Source organism: Triturus cristatus, chromosome 11 (assembly GCF_964204655.1).
Source record: "Triturus cristatus chromosome 11, aTriCri1.1, whole genome shotgun sequence".
NCBI classification, from domain to species: Eukaryota; Metazoa; Chordata; class Amphibia; order Caudata; family Salamandridae; genus Triturus; species Triturus cristatus.
The window spans coordinates 824369867-824393738 of record NC_140594.1 but is presented as its reverse complement, the minus strand read 5'-3'; the positions used below and the strand labels follow the sequence as shown (position 1 = coordinate 824393738).

At 41.7% G+C, this 23872-nt stretch overlaps 1 protein-coding gene and 1 pseudogene across 1 annotated transcript in view; both read left to right on the top strand.

Moving 5' to 3' along the window:
* Positions 1–23872, top strand: part of HTRA4 (HtrA serine peptidase 4) — a 438816-nt gene that overhangs the window by 109690 nt on the left and 305254 nt on the right. The gene's annotated exons all lie outside the window — the stretch shown is intronic.
* Positions 1128–22258, top strand: LOC146785492 (dual specificity protein phosphatase 4 pseudogene; annotated as a pseudogene).

Below are 23872 nucleotides of genomic sequence, written 5' to 3'. Positions count from 1 at the left end.
GCTCCATAGAGAAGAAAGTGGAAAGTCCTCTAGGCTGCAGTCTGGTTTTTATCAGTTCCTCTACGTAAAGGTCCATGGCAGGGCCCCCTTCACTCTTGGGAATTCCCGTAATTCTGACCTTGTTGCGACGGGAGCACCCTTCCTGGTCATCCAGTTTTGTCGCTATGCGCTTGTTTTCAGCCTCCAACTGTGCCACTTTTTGGATTAGCAAGGTAGTGTCCTTCGTCAAAGTTGCAGTCGTTTGTTCCACCTCCATGACTCTAGCGGACATTTTCTGGAAGTCCGCCCTGAGGAAGGTCACATCTGCGGAGATAGACCCCACTGTTGTCTGCACATTATTAAGGGCGGCCATTATATCTTCCAGTGTCACTTTGGGCGCTCCCTCTTCCTCCGAAACCTTATCTGTGCGCCCAGACCGCTCCGGCAGGGGGGAACGTCCTTACTGTAAATTTATCCAGCTTTCCCTGCTGGTTTACGCGGTTCCCTTTCCCACTCATCTTCGGGCAGATAAGTGCTCTCCTTAGCTACCTCTCCGCACCGTGGGCCGAATGGTGGATCAGGGATCACTGGAGAGAAATCCCCGGCCTGCCGCCCAATCTCTCTGATCAGCATCCTCTCCTCGCAGCACTCGGGGGGGGGGGGGGGGCACCACAGACCACGCGTCACAATCCCCGTTTGTTACCACCTTTTCTTAGCAGGAATCACCCCTCCAGGTTAGCACAGGATCAGCCACAGCTCCACAAGCCCACTCTTCCCAGCTCTTGCCTGCTCGTTCCTCCGCTATCGGGCGTTACAGCCTCGGTGGAGCACCGCGGGGTTCCGGTGCCAAATGACAAGTGTACCGCCATTTAGTAATGCCGCCAGTTGCTGCCCCGCCATGTCCCCTCGCCACAGGTGTTCCAATGGAGGTCCGGCCAGCCGGTTCATTCCTTGAGAAAGTTCCCCAGGAGCTTCACCAGGGGCGCCTCATGCGCATCAGGGCGCAACCTCAGGAGACCCCGATTGGGCCGGCACAGCAATGTCGGAGCAGCCCTCCGCCACCCCCCTCGTCGGCGCCCGTCAGGTCTTGCTGCCGGCCAATCAATGTACTCCGCTGTTGCTAGGTCAGGGCCGCAGATGGAGCGTGGATGCCGCTTCGCCCGTCGGGTGCCCTCACCTCCGTAACTCGCAATCTCCGGCGCTCCTCTTGGGTGGCCCCGGGCCTCACGTACAGTTCCCGGGCCGTTCTGCAAAATTTAGTCCCCGGTCTCGGTCTTCACGGCGTTCTGGGCTACGGGGAGACACCGGAGTTGGAGCAGTCTGCGCCGCTCTTCCTTGGCCACACGCTGATGTCCTTTGGGTACAATTTGCTTCCCGGATTTATATGCGGATTTCAGGGGAGGCAGCGTTACCCTCGGAGCTCCTTTAGGTTGCGGCCATCTTGCCAGGCAGCAAACCACACTGTCCTCCCACCCCCTTTTTGCCGTTATTAATTTTCCTTTATAGGCTTTTCTGGCTCTCAGGATGCCCTTACAATCCCCTTTCTGTACTGCTTCTATAATTGCCGTTTGGCGTGTCTACAATCACTTGTTTACCATCCAGGGGGGTTTGGATTATAGCCTCCCCTACGTCATCCTTTAGTCAAGAGCAACTTTATTTGCTCTATAAGTTTAACATGTATGTCCACTAGTTCAATGTTACTATGATCTAAGAGCTCAAGCGGGCCAACTGTTCTACATACAAGTTGTAAGTATCTGCCTTCACTTTATCATCACTTGCTAGGACAGCCCATTTTGCATTCCTCCTGTTGTTGAATATAATAGTTCTGCTTTTAGAGATAGTACTTCCCAGCGCCTTTAAGTTTACAAGAGATCTCGGGCAAAAATAAGCCCCTAGTGTATCATGATCGCTATCATTCCTAGCTATTACCAACATGTCTATTATGGATGGCCAAATAGGGCTGTCCAACAGAATATGATCTATATTACTCGTGTACAGACCCCACTTAAATATCGGGTGCGCAGGGCAGTCAGACTCAGTACAACCATTAACGATGTTCAGATCATAGGAAGCAATCAGATCAATGATTGGCTCAACCAACCTGGGATATCTTGCCTTGTGGTCAATGCTGCCAACTAAGGCAGTATTAGACCCATGTCTCAATACCGTTAAGTGCATCGGAATTAGACCCTCTGGCAGTTTTGCATTAAAGTCACCTGCTGTGATTTTACAATGGGTGTGATATAAGGGTTCGATCATGTGTGATAGTTTGGTCACTATTCATGAGTAGTGATTTGGCTGAGTAGGGTGAATATACATGTTTATAACTGCAATATGCCCAACTCCCATGGAGGTTCCAGCAGGAATAGTGATGACCAATAGGTCTCTACAAGCACATCTCAATCTTTTTATTTTATGGAATTGTTGCATTTTGATCCAAATCAACAGCCCGCTAAATGACCTCCCCACTTTTGAGGGGACTGCATTAGATGCCATTGTAGCAAATCCCACTCTATGCAATGGATCTGTAGCCCAGGTTTCCTGCAGCAAACTATGTGAAATTTGACTAAAAATGCGCCCCACTCTGGATCGTCTATCTTTGTTCTAATCCCCACCAAATTCAATGACAATAGTTTTATAGCATCTATCTGCCCCACAGCGTCTCTTAAGTTTTGTGTTGCCATGTTAGTTACCTCTCTACTGTCTGGCATTGGTAAATTACAATCTTTTATTTCTGTTCTTTTCTAATAGTAAAAGGGGATACTTTTATGGATATCTGAAGTAATTTCCTTAATCGATTGTAATGGTTTACTTGCTTCAATCTGATATCCTGGTTGTCAATCAAGATCAGATAAGGCCCCCCCACAATCCACAAAAGTGGTAGATGGATGATTGCTAACAACTACGTTTGATTTATTGACATTGCCAAACTTAATCGATTGTAATGGTTTACTTGCTTCAATCTGATATCCTGGTTGTCAATCAAGATCAGATAAGGCCCCCCCACAATCCACAAAAGTGGTAGATGGATGATTGCTAACAACTACGCTTGATTTATTGACATTGCCAAACTGATGCATGGTCTCTGTCGGGTTAACCTTGAGCCTTATGCATGATTCTGTGGGGGGCCCCTATTAGTCCTTCTACTGGAACTGAGCGTACAAGCCTTAGGCCAATATAATCTGTTGGACACTGGGCATTGCTAAATCTATAGGCTTCTGTTACATCATCCCTTATAATGGATCTGCAGCCCCTCACTTTCCTAAGCCAATGGATGGCTTTATTAATTAATGAATCTTGAGTTTATCTTGCTGTAGGTGAGATTTTTGGCACACCCACCAGGTAGATATCCCAGTATTCTTTTTGCCCCCCCAATGGTCTAAGTTTTGGGGTTTAGCTACTAATGTAGCCTGGCTTGTGTTTTGCAAATCATTCACTATTTTACCCACTAGTTATTCGCTAGGTGGCAAATCACCGCTATATCACTTATAAAGATTGTGGCCGGCTACCTGGGGGACCATCAGGCACTGCCTACCTATTCTTATGGTCTCAGGAGTCACGACTGAAAGGGCCATATTTAAGAAACGCACTGTAGGGCCAGCACAGTGTTTTCTTCCAGAAGTAGCTTTATATCTAGTGCTAATTGAAGCTTCAGGCACAACAGTTTGTGAAAGTTTAGAATTAAGTGTCTGTACTGTCTCTTTTAGTTTATCGACCTTTTCATTGATCATTTTTGTCAAGTTGCTCATGTATTCCTTTAGCCCTGCTATCTGTTCTTGTATGCCCGCTATCTGTGTGCTCGTGTCATCCTTCTCTGTGGCTATGGATTTGTTATGCACTAGAGTAGAGGGTGTAAATGCAGTTCGATTTGCTTGTGGCTCATCCATGTCCCCTAAGACTTTAACTTGATTGCAGAATTCAACCGTTATTACAGGTATAGGGAGATCAAGAGAATGGCCCGCTGTCATAGCTTCTTGTCCCTCTGGGATTTTGGGAGTAGCGCTAGTGACAGTATCGCCATTTGCACTATTACATGCAAAGTTATCCCAGGTCTCATGTTTCCTAAAGAACGATTTTCTGTCCCCCTTCCCTTGATGTTTTCCTTTAGACTTGTTTGCCTTGGTTGCCTTGGAAGCTAAAAGCCCTTACACTTCCTCCAATAGAACATCTATTTCATCTGAAGTACAATTTTCAGCTGCATGTCTTGGTTGTTTTTTGCTTTTCTAGCATCCAGGGACTTTACCGTTGCTTTTCATTTCACCATAATGATAGCTTCTTGTGTTCTTACTAGTCTTTTCCTATTTTTTATCTCTTCTCACAATAGGGATGTCTACCCTTTTTAGAGAAGCCCAGCTATGCCTAATGTTATTCCACAAGAACTTAAAGCAGTTGAAAGTGCAGTAGAATCTATATATGAGCCCAATTGACTACCAAACTCTTTAGTTAAAAGTCTAAGGAATGATATGAATCAAGGATAGATACTGAGGTAAGTATCCCTTTGCTTCCACCCCAAATCAGTCTTATGCTACCTATACAAAAGACTTAACTGAAAGAAATATAATGCATGAAATTAACAACATTATGAAGTCACAAACAGAAAGTTAGATAACTCTGCACGAGGTTGGTGTAGGGTAAATTCCATGCCCTACTCAAAGACTTTCACACAGGTCACAATGCGCCAGTCTTTCCCCTTCCATCAGAGCTCCTTGCACCACATGTAGATAAAAGGGAACGAATATTTTTGGACCGTCAATCAGTTCAAAGGTTCTTCCCATTAAAATAAGATCATGGCTCAACTTGGGGTATTTCCCTATTATTCTGTCCTCCTACTTGGCCCGCCTCTGCTACAGCAGTCTCAAGGAAATACAATTACACACGGTGGAGCCACCAATGGCCTAGGTGAAGAGCCCAGCAAGTCGAGTAACAGTATATAGGCAGCTTCCCAGAGCTAAAATACAATATTTAAAGGTGGTCTGTTGCGAACCCCCCGGGACCACCACATCCCCGGGGAAAATTTGAACAAAGAAGGGGCCGTGCAGCCCCCCTCCAGAAGCCCTTCATGACCCTGGGGACCACCACCCCCCAAGGCCGGCTCCAGTAATGTCCCGGGGTGCCCACCCCCAGGACATTGCAGTTTGTTATGGCTTGGCAGGAGCACCGCTCCCGCCGAGCCATAGAAAACACTGCTCCACTTCGTGGAAGCGAGAGCATTAAAAATGCTCTTGCTTCCACAAAGCCAAGCAGAATTGCTTTTGGACAGAGGGAGCTGCTAACTGTCCAAAAGCAATGCTGGCTCCTGCAGGAGGCAGGGAGCAGACAGGGACCGCAGGGGCCTTGAGGCTCCCCCCGCGGTCCCCAACGGAGAGGCCAGGCCCAGGAGGATGGGGTCCCCGAGGGCCTATATCAGCCTGGTGGCCTCCCCTTTTAAAATAAAATATATATGTAAAGGTCTGGCCCTGGGGGATGGGATACTCAGGCCGAAATTGGCCATGCGGCCCTCTCCCTTTTGTAAAAATTTTAAAAAAGGGGCAGTGCCCGGGGATGGAGTCCCCAGGGCCGAAAATGGCCCAGAGGGGCGCTCGGCCCCCCTCCCTTTGACTATTTAAAAATAATAATAAAGGCCGGGACCTGGGGAATGGGGTCACCGGGGCCAAAATCGCCCCAGGAGGGGCCACGATGCCCCCTCCCACATTCTTTTTAAAACAAAAAAAAAATGGTCAGGCCCCAGGCGATGGGATCCCCGGAGCCCAACATGGTCAAGGGAAGGGGCCCACGTGGCACCCCTTCCTTAGAAGTATAAAAGCCAGCAACTCATGGGAGGCCCGCCCTCTTTCTCAACTACTCCGCAAACACGTCTCCTGGTGCACTCCTGGTTGGGGAGGAAGTCACCTTGGCTGCTGAGGGTCCCTAGGGGCCAACAAGTCCTCCTAGGACCTCCAGTAAGCTCCACACAGTGGGATTACTGAGAGGCGGTCAGAGGCCACACACCCCTTTCTCCACCAATCTGCAAACTGCCTCTTTGCCCACTGCTGGTGGGGGGATGAGGTCAAGTCACAAACACAAGCAGAGAACACTGGTGGGATCCTTCTTAGGGCATAACACTCTGCTTTTAACATTAACCCTAATCCCTTCTCTTTACTATTAAATGGTCTTTGGTTTTAGGAGATCATTGTAATTTGACTTTTATGTATGGATCCCACCAGTGTTCTCTACCAGACACTTTCCCTCCAGTAAGAGGCATCACTCACCTGGGGAAGTGGGTACCCAGGTGCGGAACCTGATGATGACACCACCCACAAAAATGCCTCAGTGGAGATAATATACACCTCAGGAGGCAGTAGGGTTTGAGGGTTTCTGGGGCAACAACCGTGAGACTCTGGCATAGCAACTGTGGTGGTCCACTCCATTTTTATTATATAAGTGCGCCCCCGTGAGCTGAATGGACCCTGTTAAGCTCCTTTTTCCCCCATTTCTTGATTGATGAAGGAGATAAATTAAACATTAGCCAGTTGGTACTCATCAAAAAATGTGATGATCCGCTGTTGACAAACCATGGCCCAGGATGGATGGCAGTGGTTAGAGGGAATGAATTGAAAGGGAAACATTGAACTGTTTCCACCTTTTTTCCGGATAGAGGCACATTCCAGAGGAGAGGATGCATGTCAAAAGATTCTAACTTTCTAGTATGCAGTCTCTAAGAAGTCTGCTCATCCAACACTCATGGTCTGAAAGTGTTTAACAAAATCACCAAAATCTTTTAGGTAGAGGCCAGAGAGGTAAAGGGTTCTGAGGCCAGTATAAAAACCAGAACCCGGAGGAAAGATGAAGAAGGAGAAAATACTATAGCTGTTGCCTAGACAACTAAAAGACCACAATATATCTCCTCTTGAGTCCACACTCTCATTGATAATCCATTAAAGATATGTTATACTAACACCATCTTCCTTTACAGTCCCCTTTTTCAATTTGTCCCAATATCTGCTTTTCATTGTTAAGGTGAACTTACTCACTAAAGATCTCTTGCTTGTAGTAACATTTTAAACGTTTTTCAGTTGGAAATAGAAATGCTGCAATTCTTTAGGAGAATGCAATAGAAAAAAAACATCTTCAAACCACCCAGCCCCATCGAATGATACAAATAATCCTAGACTTCCCTCCACTTTTTATCCCTCTAGCTCCACCATGCCACAGAAGTTCTTACCTTTGAAAATGTACTGCTAAAAGATATATCAGCCCTTAAGAACACTTGTGCATTCATTGCTTATAATATCAGCCTAGATGAACTACAAGCATTAAATGCTTCATAAGAGAATGCTACAATCACAACCCATCTGAAATAGGTAGGGATTTTGTTATTCAAGACACACTTACACATAAATAGGAGATACATCAACAGCTTGACTATGCAAACTGCTTTGCCAAACCTCAATGTGCATTCTCATTTGCCATGGCTGGACAGTAACGTTAGCACTGCCACCACTTTGATTCTTGCTTGTGCCACTGAGCCAGGACGCCAACATTTTTATAGTGACTCCCTCTTGAAGGATGTGCAGACGGGCTCCTCTATGCTTTGCTTAATAGTGGCCATTGCACTACCACCACACTGGATTTGTTTCTTGCATCACGCCATAAAATCAGGATGCTGATACCTCCTGAGTGGAGATCTGTCTCTCTACAATTTGGTGAGTTTCCCCCTACTTTTTGATGTCATTGCGGGTTCAGCACACATAAAAGTGACTTTACCACGTTGTAATTTTCATTTTACATTGAGAATGGAGCTGTCTAAATATGACTGCTCCGTAGCCCTTGGGGTACCAATATCACCACTGTGTGAGTTACTCTTCATTAGATTTCTCTCACTTGGCTACTTGCCATTAATTGATTAGCTCATATATATTATATCATTTTTACAGTCATTCATTTGAGCACAAAGGCCCAGTCGTAAAAGGATTCTCTGCAAACATACACTAAGAAAATAAGGATATGCGTATCCTCCTTCATCCCTGGCTACCAGCATCAAATTGTACGTGATCCATTTTATTTGATTATTATACAGGTGTCCTAATCCTTCATATACTGAGGAGATCTAATTGAGGTAGAGATCAAAACACCATCTACAACTTAACAATTAGATCTATTCCATTGAATACATTTCTTAGGATTAACGGTGACTTGTAGTACTCCAGTTTTTAAATTCAGACTAAAGTAGGTTGTTTGTATGGTATAAATGTATGCATGTGTATTCCTACTTATTGATCTTTGCGTGAACACTGGAAACACTGAACACTGATTCTAGTGTTATAGTTATGATGTCATACTCTTGACTGATCAGAATGAAACTACTTTTGCTGATGCAGTGGCTAGTCCAATGTCTATTTGGTTTGCTTGACTATTTGCCTGTAGTAAAGAATTTACTGTTCATTTTACAAATCTCTTTAAATGAAGCCTTGGTGAACCATTGTCCTTTGTGATTATGGCTGTAGATCGTGGCAAGCTTCGGTGGGGTTGGCAGGCAGTGCAGCTTGAACTTGAAGACAGAAGCTATTGAGACGGATTAATTTGTCTGCACTTTTCAAAGTCAGTCATCTTCAAATTCAAATCAAGTAAAGCAGGAGACACTGGAGTGGTATCAGGGGGATTCATGAGCCTGCCTATTAAAATGTCATAAGTACTCAATTTAGTCTTTAGACTAGGGTTTTGGCTCAAACGAACTAGATTGCCAACGGTAAAGTGTAAGGCCACTTGGGACCAGTTTCCCTGCGCACTTTATTTTTCAGAGTACCATTGTACGTCATGACTTTCCAAGAGGACTGAGAGTGGCAGGCACAATGAACATGTCAAATCCCTACGACTTTTGCATAGTTCCTGAACATTAGTGAATGGAAAATAAGTTCCTTCCTCACTCCCAATCCAAACCATCTCAACCAGTCCTTTTAATGTACAAAAAAGTTGGTGGACGGCCACATCAATTTGATGTTGTTCACCAAACTTTTTCAAAGTTTTTTATTTTCAGATACAAACTCTTAAACCGGCACTTTGTTTCTGAAAAACAAAAAAACATGAACCCTATAGGTTTTCTACCAGGACAGTGAGGTTATTATTGTTTTTTCTGTCCCTCACTGTCAGGTTTCTCCTGGTGGTGACAAACAGAAAAAATAGACATTACACCATCCACCCAAAATATGTCAGGCAGTGTAATGTCTTTCCTGCAATGGCCCCTACTCAATCGGGCCATCATAATAAGCTTTCTATGGGCGTAGCCAATGGGAGCTCCACTGATAAAAGACTTAAGGTGCGCTCATATCTAAATGAGGTGGGTGGACCTAGGGGTTGTCGCACAGGGTCCTCCTTCATGTTTTCCAACTGATTCTGTCGAACACTATGTAAAGCCCTGAATCTCATCATAATCTCTTAGCTACAGTGATTGCATTGGCTCGGAGCATCAATCCATCGAGAAAACATGCACAAGAATACTAGTACATAAACACAGGAGCAGCATCAGGGCATCTGAAAAAAAGTGGATTTGTACATAAATGAGAGGATCCAATCGGGAGGAAAGGGTGACTTGGCTCATTTTTACAATTCTACTGATGCTATCGGCTAGACACTGTCTCTTGCCTCTACCCAACCTTCCCTGCAGCGAATCCTCTGTCTTACTTATGGTACCGGGGGGCTGTTGTGTGGACCTCCAGCTCTGGACACCCAGCTCCAATCACTACATCCAGCCAACTTTAGGAAAAATGTTCCAGGTTCTGTCAGTCAAAAAATCTTACATGTTAATTGAATTCTGAGAGGGTTTATTGACAAAATAAACAATAATAATCTGTGAGTCACAAATTCAACAGACCAGGGGTTCACTCAGCTATGATTAGCGCAGCTAAGCTCATAGACAGTAGGCAACACTCACATTTATACCGTGCTGTATACATTGTTTGAGCAGTAACCACATGATTACACTGAACACCTGTAGTTGCCTGAGATATTGGTAACAAGAAAGGATGGCCTTCAGATAGTACCAAAAATTAAAACAGTTTCGGCTGAGCAAGTTCTTCTCAGTTTGTCATGTCTTGGGAACCAAGATGCAAAAGCGATTCCACAGCATATACGGGCACTTCCTGCTTTAAATGTAGGCTGTCCTATTCTCTGTATTGTTTTTTTGTGGACTTCAGAGATGTTTTCTCAGTGTTTTTCAAACCTTTTTAAATTAGTGCTTATCAGTGTTTGTTCAGCTGCCAAACGCCAAAAGTAGACACAAATTGTATTTTCCAGTGTTTACAAAACATGTTGTTTTTTTAATGATTTTTATAAAGCACATATTTATTTTAAAGGAGAAGTAATGCATGGCATGTAGTGTCTTCCCATTGACAGTGTTTCCAATAGACTTGTGTTAGACAGTTTTCAGTAAAGAAAGTCTGTGTATTATACTCTCACTCATATTCACATTTCATTACCCTCTCTCACATCTCAGTACCTCTCACACTCACTCTGTCAGGACCCTCCCTGGTTTACAGGACTATTAATGGATTAAAAAGGTAAGAGTACTATATTCAAATATTTTTATAAATACATTCCTGGACACAGTTGGGGATTCACCTTCTCCTTTCTGAACCTTATGACATTGTAGGTTTGGTCAAAACTGTCAACAGCATAATACCTGTTGAAACTTTTAAAAGTTTGTATTACATCAGATGAATTAATAACCCTGCATTCCAAAGCACCTGACATGTGATGCGTTAGGCATGCTTGCCGCAGCTTTTCTGCACTCTTTGACTGACTACATTAAGGTGGTGCCACTATAGTGTGGACATTCATAGCTGCCAAGTGTCCCCAAGGCAAATGTTTGACTTAAGGTCAGTCTTGACATTTTAACTGACAGCACATAGTATTCTGGGACTTGAAATGTTGTTGACATTTTAACTATGGGCTCAAAAGTCCCAACAGTAAAGTGCAGTTGGGTAAAAAGCCAGTATTAGCTGAAGGTATCACACAAAACAATGGGACACTGTGCAGCTATGAATTTTGTTGGTATGTGGAAAGTCTTCTGCCATGTTTTCACCACTATCATGTGCACGGTGACAGCACTCTTTTCAGAGGTACCTGTCACTACAACTTGCATTGAATGCTTAAAGCTTGGGGTGTTTGGCAGGTGACCTACTATGAATACTGACATATTTGAAAAGGGGACTGATGTATCAAAGGGGTTTACCCATTCTGTGTCTGTGGATAAATGTGATTGCAAATATTGGTCAAGATGTTTATGAGACAGCCATTTCAACAAACACAGAATTAAGTACTGTCAAAAAATCTAATATAATTTTAACATTCCCAGATTTAATTCGATCAGAACGAAAACATGCTTCCACACCTTGCACATTTAATTCAAGAATACAAAATTGAATTGGAGGAAACAAAAGGAAGAAAAATAATATTTTACTGACATAATTAAACAACAAAACTCAAGCAGAATAATCTTAGAGCAGTCTTTCTTGATGATACCTTGTCTGACAATGTTACATTGTGTTGGCCTCTTCAGAAAGAATTAAAAATGACTTATTCTCTCTCACTTTTCTTTCTTTGAAAAGGATTTTAGCTTATGGTTTTATCTTATCAGTATTTATATTTTTACATTGACGGCGTATGTTTGCCTTTTGGTGGGGTCAAGTATTATAGGTTTCAAACTAAAACAGGATGGTCTATTTAAAAGTTAGCCTGAGTGAGAAAAGATGGCTGAAGCAGTTTACAAAATATAGGTGTGAGGTGCACTCCTTTCTTTACTCCGTCCTGATAATACTGTTTACCAATGGTGCTACACTTCAACGTGTGCTGTCAAACATACGTCTGTCATAATAAATTCCTATACTCAAGTAATTCAACGTGAAAGCAGTGTGCACTGTACATATAGGTGTCTCTCACAAATTAATCACCTTTACTGAAATCTCATTGTATTTCTTCTCGTTATTTATTTTCACTTTTTACCATGATTCATAGTTGTATAATACATTCACATTCATGAATATACATTTGTATTCATTATGATATATACAAATGATCCTCTGACATATACAGTGTGAAGTTACATGAACATATTAAAACTACATGACATTTATCATGTCCAATGCATTTCGGGACTCTGGGTCCCTTCTTCAGTGGTAATTCTGCAAGAGTAAAAAATAATACAAAGTAATGTAGTACAAGGGTAGATCTGTATATACAAACAATCTAATAACCTAATCATCTTCGATATGCCACTCCAATAGTAGATTGGGCCGTTAATTTCATTAGTTCCCTTGTGCTTAGCGTACTGGTTTTCATGTGATGTAGCATAACAAACCAAAAAAGATTGTCATTGTATGATTATTGTGCTAATTCGAAGTATTGAAATTGCTGATAGTCATGCCAATGTCGAAATAAGTGATACACTTATATAAATCACCATGCTGTGTGATCAATGTGATCACTGCACGAGTGTGCTGGTGCCTCATACCCCACTGTGCTCTGTGTAATCTCGAAAATATCACCGCTTAATGCGAATGACAGTAATTCCACTTACTCTATAGAAACCACATGAACTGAAATGCCTCGAGCTGAACTTTCTGAATACGCTGTAACAAAGTAACCAAACCTTAGGATACCACTTAGATTCCACAATGACCATGATACAACATCCTTCTCCTATGGCCACAAACCAATAGATCTTATTATCTTCTTAACGCCATCGTGTGCTGCCAAATATACTGCCGTCCCCGTATTGCATCAATATCACACCACCTGTAAAGCAACATGATTTTAATCTCGAGATAATACTCTATATCACAAAAAAATGCAGTGAATCCCCACGCCTCTCCTTACATTGTAAAGCAGCTACTGCTACATCGCGTTTCTGAATGTTTGCCTCCTCGCTAACCCACCATGAATTAAATGCCGGCGTTGGTAGAAATAACAGAAATAGACGATGGGTTCTAAATGCAAACGTAACACCCTCTCAACTAGTGCGCCATCTTGAAACTGGAAAATGCCACTTGCTATCTTCCCGTTATTGTGCCTAGTGATGCCTGGTGACCTAGCGGTATCCCGATGGTAACCGCTGCTCACACTTCGCTTTGTTAAGAAACTTTACAGAGTGGTCTAAAGATTTGCATGACCGTCACCGCTAACACAAAGTACAATGTACAATACATACCTTAACCTAAATCTCCAGTGATTAAAGTCACTGCAGTTCTAACTCATGGTGCCAAAAACCCTGCTGTTGAAAATGATGCAAAAAGACCTTCTCCACTGTAGGTTTCCATAATCTCAAAAACCCTTTTTATCAGATTAGCGATAGCCATCATGTAAACTATCCTTCTGTGAGATCAAAAATGGGAATGAGCTGCCACCCTGGTACAATATACTTAAAGAAATCACCGTATATCGTTCTGAAACATTACTGGTGTATAGCTGAAGTGATGTTACTATAGGATCTAAAGGCCAACATGTGTCAATGTAGTGATTCTGTTTCAAGGTGATAATGTGGTGTTTCACATGAATCCAAAGTTTACTTATGGTCTCTAGAGAACTGTGCCAGATGTACCTACTTACTCTGGCGCTTAAAGTAAATTCACTATGGATAATTAATGTACACGTGGAATGCCTACATATATCTATTCTGCACACTCCATAGTGTTTGTATTCTCACAACCAAGCTATAAATAGCAAATCATGTCTATTCTGTCGTTGAGACCTTTTGGTAATAGTGTATCCAAAAGCTTGATCCAATATATTTCTCATTGGAGCAACTGCCTACTTGTATCACTACCTGGTTTGGGTGTTAATGTCTCAATTATCTGAAACCGTAATTGGGCTATGGAGTGTCTTGCTTCTTGCCAATGTGCTGCCACACATGATGTTTTTTTGGTGTTCTTGTTGTAGTTTTATATTCCGTCATTCTTGTTTTGACTTTCCTTTCTGTTTTTCCCACATATGCTTTGCCACACGGACATTTAATGCAATATATAACATTTTTGGTGTTACAATCCGAAGTGTATCTCAATTTGATGACTTCTCCCGTATTAGGGTGAGTTATGTTGGCCCCTGTGATTGCATTATTGCAGTGAGTGCAATTTTGGCATATCCTAGTATGTTCACATTGTGTGTCTTCTTGCTTTGTCGATGAGGCCAAAAGTTCCATGAGGTTTTTTGCTCTTGTGTACGCATGCATGAGTTTCTCTCTGAAGATGTTGTTAAAATCAGGCTCATTCTGCAGCAATTCCCATCTGGTGTAAATAATCTTTTTAATCGCGATGGAGCTTGTGGAGTATCTGGAAACAAAAATAGGTGAATTCCCCTTAGATTTAATCCTTTTGATGAGCAATTCAGATCTTTCCAACTGGCTCGTTCATTGTATGCAATTTGCCAATATATCAGCCGGATATCATCTGTCCTCATATTTTCATTTCTGCACCAATATGCTCTGTGTGCTGATGTCCTGGTATGAAAAAATTCTCTTAATTCTTAAAAATTGTGAAAATTATAAATTACGAATAAGACTTCTGGAATGAAACCTTGTGTACAACAAATGCATTGTTCCTATCTGTTGATTAGAATAAATCTGAGTTTGTACTCCTGTGTTTGTTTTGCTGACTAGTACATCCCCAAAAACTATTTTTGTGTTATCAATAGTGTAGGTTAACTTGATCCTGGGATTGTGTGTGTTGAGTATCTGAATCCTGTTTTCCAACTCCTCCCTTGTATCAGTCCATATCAAAAACATATTATCAATGAATCTGCACAACATCACTATTTTCGTGCTCTACTCCTGCACTTGAAAAATAGGATCCTCTTCGAACTTTGCCATGAACGTGTTGGCATACGCTGGTGCTCCACAAAAACCCATTGGTGTTCCAGTTAGTTGTAAGTAAAATTTGTCCTGCCACTCAAAGTAACTATGGTGTAAGCAAAATTGTAACAACTCTAATAAAAATACCTTATCTGCTTTAATATCGGAGGACCAATAGCACCCATTCCACTGCTTACATCCCCTCTGAGTGAGGAATTGAGTTTTAAAGAGCTGTAACTTCAATGGTGCACAGTAACCATTGATAGCAGATTGTAGTTTCTATGGTTTGAAGTTTCTGTAGGAAATCCATGGTGTCTTTTATGTATGATTGCCATGACTGTACAAACTTCTGCAAGAAAAAATCTAATGCAAGTAAATTAAGCCAGGGTGGCAGCTCATTTCTGTTTTTGATCTCATAGAAGGATAGTTTACATGATGACTAATGGTAATATGATAAAAGGGTTTTTGAGATTATGGAAACCTACAGTGGAGACGGTCTTTTTGCATCATTTTCAACAGCAGGGCTTTAGCACCATGAGTTGGAGTTGCGGTGACTTTAATCACTGGAGATTTACGTTAAGGTATGTATTGTACATTGTACTTTGTGTTAGCGGTGACGGTCATGCAAATCTTTAGACCACTCAGTAAAGTTTTTTAACATAGCGTAGTGTGGGCAGCGGTTACCATCAATATACCACTAGATCACCACACATCACTAGGCACATTAACAGGAAGATAGCAAGTGGCATTTCCAGTTTCAAGATGGGGCACTAGATGAGAGGGTGTTACGTTAGTGTTTAGAACCCAATGTTTATTTCTGTTATTTCTACCAATGCTGGCATTTAATTCATGGCGGGTTAGCAAGTATTGACATACGCAACATAGCAGTTGCTGCTTTACAAGGTACGGAGAGGCTCGGGGATTCACTGCGTTTTTTGTGTGATATAGAGTATTATCTCAAGATTAAAACCATGTTGCTTTACAGGTAGTGTGATATTGATGCAATACAGGGACGGCAGCACACAACGGCCTTATGAAGATAGTAAGATCTATTGGTTTGTTCCCATAGTATAAGCATGTCGTAGTATGGTCATTGCGGAATCTAAGTGGTATCCTATGAAATGGTTATTTCCTTACAGCATATTCAGAAAGTTCAGCTTGAGGCATTTCATTTCATGTGATTTCTATAGAGTAAGTGGTATTACTGTCATTCGCATGCAGCGGTGATATTTTCGCGATTACACCAAGCACACTGGGGTATGAGGCACCAGCAGGCACATGCAGTGATCACGTTTATCACACATCATGGTGATTTATATAAGTGCATCACTTATTTTGACATTAGCATGACTAACAGCAATTTAAATACTTCGAATCAGCACAATAATCATGCAATGGCAATCTTTGTTGGTTTCTTATGCTACAGCACATGAAAACTAGTGGGCTAAGCACAAGGGAACTAACAAAATAAATTAAAGGCACAATCCACTATTGGAGTTGCATATCAAAGATGATTAGGTTAGTACATTGTTTGTACATACAGATCTACCCTTGTACTACATTACTTTGTACTATTTTTTTCTCATGCAGAATTTCCCCTGAAGAAGGGACCCAGAGTCTTGAAATGCATTGGGCATGATAAATGTCATGTGGTTTTAATATGTTCATGTAACTTCACACTGTATATGTCAGAGGATCATTTGTATATATCATAATGAATACAATGTATATTCATGAATTATACAACTATAAATCATGGTAAAAAGTGAAAATAAATAACGAGGGGAAATACAATGAGATTTCAGTAAAGGTGATTAATGTGTTAGAGATACCTATATGTACAGTGCACACTGCTTTCAGGTTGAATTACTTGAGTATAGCAATTGAAATAGTTTACAGTCACACCAAGGCAAAACAATATGATTTATATTTTAACAACCAGAAACATTTATGATTCAACAGAAGATCTGACATTGATTCTCTACATAGATTCACTAACTAAAGAAGTGGGCTTTTCAGATCCCCCCTCCCCATGTGTTTTTTTTTCAAGTGAGTGTTTCTGATGGATTCTCCCAGTTTTCCGCATGGTAAGCATAATTGGTTGTTGCAGCACTTGTGTGCTTCTCTCCAGTTTATTATTGGACTAGCCACACATTAATTTTTCCAACTCTATTGCCACAACTTACTAACTCTGATTGAGGCTGCTTCTGGAGGCCTAAGCAAGAGGATGGCATTAGGGGCAAGAAGTGAGTGGGGCAGAGAGGCAGATCAATAATTTTCTGTAGAGGCTTGCTTAGGCCTTAGGAGTGCTGTTCCTGGCAGTGTTTTGTTTTTATTTTTATATCACAGATCCATATTAAAACATGAAATACACTGAAAAGAGCAACATTTGAACAATTAATTTCATACAGGCTAACCAAAAAGGGAATTATTTAGCACATCGCACCATCTTCTGCAGCAATAATTATTTAACTCCTGGAGTGACCTATTTGAAAATGACTTTACATATATAACAAATGCATACAAAGCAAATGTAGTCTTCCCCCTTAATAAAATAACCTTGAATTGTTACACTCCCCTGAACAAGAAACCTCAATATAAACTTCCCTGTCCAGCGTACCCTGCCCATCTGAACCTTTCCCTGACCATGAGTTAGGCCCAGATTTTAGAAAACCTTGCAGTATGACATATAGCGATTTGTTCTCTCTTACTTGCCTCATTCACCCAATCCACTTCCCAATATAAGGGATTGACTGTGATTTCCACCTTTGCAGTAACAATGCTCTGCCCACCAACATTGAAACATAAATACGTTTTTGATGCCTTGGGGTCAATTTTAATATGTGGTCATATCTCAATAGCACCAAGGAGGCTTTGGATACAAGCTGTATTTGCCTAATCAACATCATATACTGAAAAATGCGATCCAAAAAATGTCAAAGTGCTGCATAGTGCCACATTACGTGGGACCGAAGTGCTATTTCAGTCACTTCATATCGGATTTTTACAATTACTATTTTATAGTATTAATGCACTGCCATGTTCTTGCAGCATTTATTATTCGTGCGCTTGCGATGGACTTGTTTAATGGATTGCACTGTGATTATTTTTTTTCGTTTATTGAAGTTTTAGTGATGTACTTCTACAGTTGCCTATGAAACCAAAATAAAGTCTTCAATTGAATTGATTCACATCTGAAACATTGGCCTGACAATCCTGGATTGATTTTATGAAGGAATTGTGGAGTTCGATAACTCAACCACTTTGTATAGAACTGTATTCTCTGCAAATTAACACCTCTAAGCACTGACAAATTTAATTTACTAACTTTACCCTGCACTTCTCTTGTTTTTTCCCTCTTACTTATGGCTTTTGATTATTATCAGCCCCCTTTACTGTGAGATGGACATTTTTTTCCAACACAGGGTCACTTTGAGACTGGAGTTTCCATTAAACTGACAGCCAGGTTTTTGCTCTTCAGTAACATATTTATATCAATTGCTTTTAACATAGGAAGTAATACACTATATGAGCACTGCATCTAGTAGTTTTTCCTTACAAGCGCCTTTATTTCGAGCCAGGTTTTCCACCTGTCCACTGCACTGAAGTCTACTAACTTATAAACACCTATTGTCCTCCATTTTGAAAAAAATGTCTTGATCAATCCTTTCCTTCTGACCCCACACCAAATCAGACAAGTGTGTTGCTGCATTTATATAGGGAATCAAATTGTTCTTATAAAAGTGCATCTATTTTTTAAAAACCAGTGTAAAATCTTATATCAAAAATTCTTGGGGGCTTTATTAAACCTTAAAATGTCAATTATATTAGACTCAAATGCATCAGGTCATTATTAAAAATCGAATATGGTTCAGGTGTCTTTTGAAATCTAAACATTTACTATGCAAACTAGGCCTAATTGTATTTTCTCTGATTAGGATGAGCTAATTCACCATCTTCCACGCTTCATTATAAAGTGCTAAGTGCTAGACTGGCACGTATATCCTGCCAAATAAAAGATGAACACACAAATTATATTTCCTTAAAAAATGCTACATTTAACATACAAGATATGGCTGAAATAAAGCTTAAACAAGAGGAGAATCTCCATTGTTATCAAAGCAACTCTCCCCAATAGAGTAAGGGGGAGCGATTTCTATCACTCTAACAATGCTTTCACTTTAACTAATAGAATTATGTAATTTAATTTATACAGATCTTAAACCTTGCATGTATAGTTGACCCCCAAATAGTGCTTAGGATGATTATGGAAACAACCCTGCATCACTGATAATAAAATATATGTCCTACTATTGCACAAAATAATTGAAGTTTTTATTTTTGTTAATTCTGTAGCCTCCTAATGCTTGAAAGGCAGTAAAGATCTCAAAGACTATTTCTTATATTTTCTTCCTAATATCTAAAAACAGCATTATATCATCCGCATAAGTTGTATCTTATCCATCTGCGGAATAGTTGGTTGACTCTTCCCATCTTTTCGTATTGCAAATGCCAATGGTTCAATCAAAAAGGCAAAGAGGCCTGGAGACAGCCCTTTCTGGTCCCTTGTCAAACCATTAAATTCCCTGTTTATGACGCATTCATAAATATTTTTGCCTCTACAATCTTATATTGTTTCTGAATAAGCCTTTTGTGACCTGAAAGGTAATTCTAAATCTCTCTAGAGTAGTACAAAGCATCTCCCAGGCTCTAAGGTCAAAGTCCTTCTTAGCATCCAATAAAAATAGAAACAGGGAATTGATAAACAGATAAGCAATCGAGGGCCTCCGCTGGATTATGCATATTTGTTGCTAACTGACAACCAGCAATAAAACCATTCTGAACAAAATGTATGCATTTAGGGGCTCTTTTATTAAATCTATTTGCGAGTAATTTTATAATTACTTTATCATTCGAAATTAGCAATGTTATAGGGTGAGATGAGTTTGGATCTTCAGCAGTTTTACCCATTTCTTAAAACGCTGACCACATTGCCTAGATCAGTGTTCTCCAAAGTTGGTTCTGGAGGGCCGGATCCATGACAGATTTTTAGTATATCCCCATTTAGATAAATGAAGTTGTCTTAAAAATCTGGCATGGATCTGGCCTTCCAGGACCGACTTTGGAGAACCCAGGCCTACATTAAAGGAAGGTGAGATAGGCCCTCGCCCTAAGATAAAATTGGCTAACAGCAGCAGATATTCATTCAAAACTTCAAAAAGCTCTTTATAAAACTCTGATTGAAAATCATTGGGACTGCAAACCTTACCATTCTGTAAACTGCGGATCACCTCTTTCAGTTCTATCTTCTTAAAGGGGCTAACAGTCTTTCAAGTATCTTCCTTCAAATGTGTTGGCATGCCTAATCCACCTAAAAATGCATCCTATTCCTCCGTACCAACTGTTTGACTATGATTATTGATCTGGTTATAATGTTCAAGGAAGATCTAATTTATTTTTCCATTCTCCTTATAATGGAGCCCGGTTCTAGGACATTTTAAAGTGTGAATAGTGTTATTTGGTATTTTTTCTCGAGCTTACCAAGCCATACATGTCTCGGCATAATTGCTCTCTTCATAAATATTCTGCATATAAGCTGTGTTATTCGCATATCTCTTAGCGTAGATATAGTCACTTAACGCATGCTTATCTTTTCAAAAGCTTATATGCTTCCTTCACATGTTTTTCAAGCTCCAGTTTTTGCTCCTTGTTGTTTTTATTGGTTGTCACATCCTTAGATATCAATTGCCCCGCAAATAAACCTTCATTGTGTCCCACACTTCATTTGGCAGGACTCTCCCTCGATTCCTAACCCTAAATTCTCAATATTAAAAATCCACTTTTTGTGTTGGGGCTTTCGCTCACCACCAATATTACCTAACTCAAGAGCTGAGTGGTCTGAAAATCCATTGTGGAGTGTTTGCAAATTTAAAACCCAGTTTAGCCGAGACTAAAAAGATAATAATTCTGGTAGCAATTTTAAATCTGGTCGAGGCACATCTGTACTACCTCTTCTCTGGAAATGCCTCCCTCCATGGGTCTTTAAGGAGTAAATCTCTTTTATATTTTCTAAGGGCTTTAGCTACCTTAGCCTTCTGTTGCCTTTTATTACCTGAATAGGAATCCACCCTCAGATCCTGCAAAAAGTTAAAATCACCCCCATTATAATTTCTCCAGGGATATGCAATGATGAATGAAATAAATCAACATAAGGTCTCGGTAAGTCCTCCACTGGGCATAGAAAATTACTAATATAAGACATACGGAAGAAATGAAACCAGCACCAGCAACCCTCTGGGTCCTTTGCCCACTCATGGATTTCCATGTTCAGATTTTTAGCTATAAACAAGGCAACACCCCAATGTCCCACATGGGCAACTGAGAAACTTCTGAAGCCTGCCCACTTCTTAAATATTGAAACCTTAGCAGCTTTGCTGAAGCAATATGTATTTCTTATAATAATACTACTGATGGATTGTGCCCTAATAACCCAGGCTTCTATAGCATGCAGTTTCCTTCTGTTACTTACTCCATTAACATTAAATGAGATAATCTTAAGTGTTTTTCTCTGTGATGATACCCCTTGGACTGGAGGCCCAATAATGATCCTATTCATACTCATAACGAGTGTTGCCCAGCTCATGTACCCAAACCCCCGAAAACCCACCACAGAGAGATGGGAATCCCAAACACATCCCTTCTACATTTTGTGTGCAAAACTTGCTTAAAAAGCTGTGCAAATTCTGCTTAGCATCCTCCCTTTAATATACCTTCATGCACACATCGCAGTCATCATCAAGACCTATGCCTGAGGGCTGAGACTGGAAGCATCCGTGGCACTCTGAACGTACGCTGCAACAGCATCGTGAGGCGGAGAGCACAGGGCCGTCCGAGCCTGCAGCAGATCCTGCCTGCCGAGCCGCTCACCACCGGTGAGTCCGGGGTGCGTGCGCACCTCCGCGCCGGCTCTACTCTGCTGTGGTGCTGTACGACGAGCGAAGCGCGCGCTCCGAGGTCCTGCGCGAGGACAGCACCGTCAGCCTGGTTCTGCGTGCCCTGCGCAGGGAGCACGGCGAGGGCACCGACTTCCGCCTGCTGCGAGGTGGGCATGAGAGGTTCTTTTCTGAGTATCCAGAGTTCTGCGCAAAAACGAAAACCACCAGCGGCATTCCTTCTCCAGATATCCCCGAGCCCGTGGAGATTGGCTATAGTTCCTGTGGCACACCTCTTCATGATCAGGGCGGTCCGGTTGAAATCCTTCCCTTTTTGTACCTTGGCAGCGCCCATCATGCTGCTCGAAGGGATATGCTCGACGCTTTGGGGATTACAGCTTTGTTGAATGTCTCCTCAGACTGTCCAAATCACTTTGAAGGGCACTTTCAGTACAAAAGCATTCCAGTGGAGGACAAACACAAGTATGACATCAGCTCTTGGTTCATGGAAGCCATAGAGTATATTGGTTAGTTTATGTTCATAAAACGTTGTAGCTCCCTGCATTTATGGTTGGTTGGAGAGAAGGGTGGGAGATCATCGACCAGACCTTGATCTTAGCCCTCAACCGTCCTGGATCCTGCACACCCTTCAGGACATTTACCCTGTGAACTTTCCCTCGACCGCTGAGACCTTGCTACCTGACTGATTCCTGGTGGAGCTACCCCGATAGCTATAGGGGAGATGTCTGTGGATTCCCTCCTAGGCCATCACCTACCCAGCCGGACATTGGGCAGACCTTCCTTCGTCTCTCCTGCCGTTATCTCCCTCCTTCCTCCTACACCCTTCCCCCTTACCCCTATCCGACCAGGATCCTGCACACCCAGCAGGACATTTACCCTGTGAACTTTTCCCTCGACCGCTGAGACCTTGCTACCTGACCGTTGCCCAGTGGAGCTACCCTGATAGCTATAGGGGAGATGGGCTGTGAATTCCCTCCTCGGCCGTCACCTACCCAGCCGGACATTGGGCAGACCTTCCTTCGTCTTTCCTGCCGTTATCTCCCTCCTTCCTCCTACACCCTTCCCCCTTACCCCTATCCGCCCTATTTATCCTTCCTCCATACTATTTAAATGTGTTTTGTATAACCGATGTAACCTGTAACTGTTTTTAACTGTGTAATAATGTGATTCCTAATGTAAAGCGCTCTGATACCCACGGACTAGCCAGCGCTTCTAGTAACTTCTAGTAACTGAGGTTACGTGTAACTGTTGTAATTTTGTAACTTCTGTGGAACCTTATGTAAAGCGCTCTGATACCTCTGGGTCTAGCCAGCGCTATATAAAACTCTCAAAATAAATAAATAAATGCCTCTCTCCTTTAAAATGCTTTATTTAAGGTGTTAAAAAGTGCTTTATGTGCTTGGTGTGCTAACATGCTTATGCAAATAGCAATTCTGTGCAAGCCACCACAATACAAAGACCCTTCCCTTCTAAGCTGCCTATCATATATAAACATATAATTCTGAACTTAATTTGAATAACCTGTATAAGTCTTCACTTGTTTACCAACCCAAGACCTCTTTTTTAACTCTGCCTCATACTCCCTCCTTCCCAACCTTCCCTCACTGAATACTCTGGTAGGAGCCCAACCCCCTCTCCTGCTACTCACCCCCCTCCCCCTTAGATGCTTTGACACCTTAACTAAGTGGTAAAATATCTTGTCTCTCCTTAGTTCCAACCCCTGTCCTATATCAAAAATCAAATCACCAAATTAGCCTGTAGATTTAAAAAAACATGGCAGCTTCTTTCACTGTACTGAATTTTTCAAATGTGCCCTTAAACAATACTGTAAGTCTGGAAAGTTGGACAATTGATGCCTGAGCACTGTCCGTTTGAAACCTAGGAATCCTGTTCTTGAATTTGTCTTGCCTTTGAGCCGTGTCTGCTGTCATATCTGAGAAAATTCAAAATTCTTTGGTGTTGTAAACGACTTCTCCTTTATAGCTCTTGGTGGTATCATTTCTTTAACTCTATAGTCCGAAAAATTTGCCAGCATGGTCCTAGGATATTTAACTTGACCGGAACTGGGGCTGAAACTCCCTGGGCCCTGGACTCATGCATGATTGTCAACTCCTAAGTATAGTCC